The following is a 1,356-nucleotide window of genomic DNA, read 5'->3' on the forward strand; positions in this document are numbered from 1 at the left end:
CAAGAAGAGACAAAAACAAAGTGCTTCCTTTGGACCTGGGGTCCCTGCACTGAGAGCCTCCTAGACTCAGGAGACAGAGAGCTGTAACAGCAGAGATGCTGAGAAGTGGTGGCAGCAGAGGCAGGCAGCAGAACCAGAAGACAGCACAGTGGGCTTCCCAGCCCACAGAGTGAGAGCACTGAGCAACTTTGGGCTAAGTCAAGTGCCTCTGAACACTTGGCAGGGCTAGACTCATCGACCCACAGAGCAAGAAGACTGAGCACCTTCAGACAGGAAGCTTGCTGGCAGAGGGGGTTCCTCCAGCCACTTGTTGGCAAAGCTTAAACTTGCCAACCCATGGAGTGAGATAGCTGAGTGCCTTTGGGCAGGAGGTTTATTGACAGAGTAGAGGTGCCTCTGGACACCTACCTGTGGAACTAAAGAGTTTTGTAACACACCCAATCAGGGCAGCATAGCAGATGCTGAGGGCCAGGGAGAGGCCTGCCTGTGGGCACAGCTGAGAAGAGGCTGTCCTGACTGAAGAACTGTATTCTAAGTCTTTACTGACCCTGTATTGTAATCTGTTGGTTCTCTAATAAATCCATAATCATGAGTATGGTCTGTGAGTTCTATGTGGCCATTCCAACAAATTATTGAACCCAGCAGAGAAGTAGAGAACGCCTTGGGAGGGAGGGTAGGTGTCAGAATTGGTAAAAAAAAAAAAAAAAAGCTGGGGAGAGGAGTCATGGCTGAGCTCCACCTCATAGGAATAACCCTTGGGCTGATGCTGCTGATAGTGATCCTCCATCCTCCTGAAGTTAGAGGAGGTTAGATGCCCCCGGGCCACCATTGTTACACACTACCAGTCTTTAATTGGGCCCTTCTGACCTTAGTAAGGTCCCTGAGTAGTGCGTGCAATTTACATTTGGCTACTAACCAAAAGGTTAGCAGTTTCTGCCCACCCAGGGGCACTGTGACAGAAGGCCTGGCAATCTGCTTCTATACAAATTATAACCAAGAAAATGCTGTGGAAAGAAAACCAAATATTCATGGAAACAATTAGTCCAAGCAACTGGTACACCATGCGATCCTCAGCCTATTCGACTATGAGACCAGAAGAACTAGATGGTGCCCGGTACCACTGTCAACCACTCAGAGGGGGATCTATGTAGGAGATCCTAGATAAAGAGGGAGAACAATGTGGAACAAAACTGTAAATCATTTGGGAAAAAAGAAAAAGGGACCAGGTTTGCTGGTCTGATAGAGCCTGGTGGAACCACCGAGACTATGGCCCCTAGCTGCCCTTCAGGTCTGGAATTGAACCCACCCCTGTGGCTTCCAGCCAAACAAAAGACAGGCATATGAGTTGAACATTTA

The 1,356-nt window shown here is 48.7% G+C and overlaps 1 protein-coding gene across 1 annotated transcript in view; it reads left to right on the forward strand.

The window, feature by feature from the left end:
- The window catches only part of MOSPD2 (motile sperm domain containing 2), a 45,638-nt gene that overhangs the window by 22,017 nt on the left and 22,265 nt on the right, over positions 1–1,356 (forward strand). The gene's annotated exons all lie outside the window — the stretch shown is intronic.

The sequence above is a fragment of the Orycteropus afer genome, unplaced genomic scaffold, assembly GCF_000298275.1.
Source record: "Orycteropus afer afer isolate SDZICR_OR568_19922 unplaced genomic scaffold, OryAfe1.0 scaffold00360, whole genome shotgun sequence".
Taxonomy (NCBI): Eukaryota; Metazoa; Chordata; class Mammalia; order Tubulidentata; family Orycteropodidae; genus Orycteropus; species Orycteropus afer.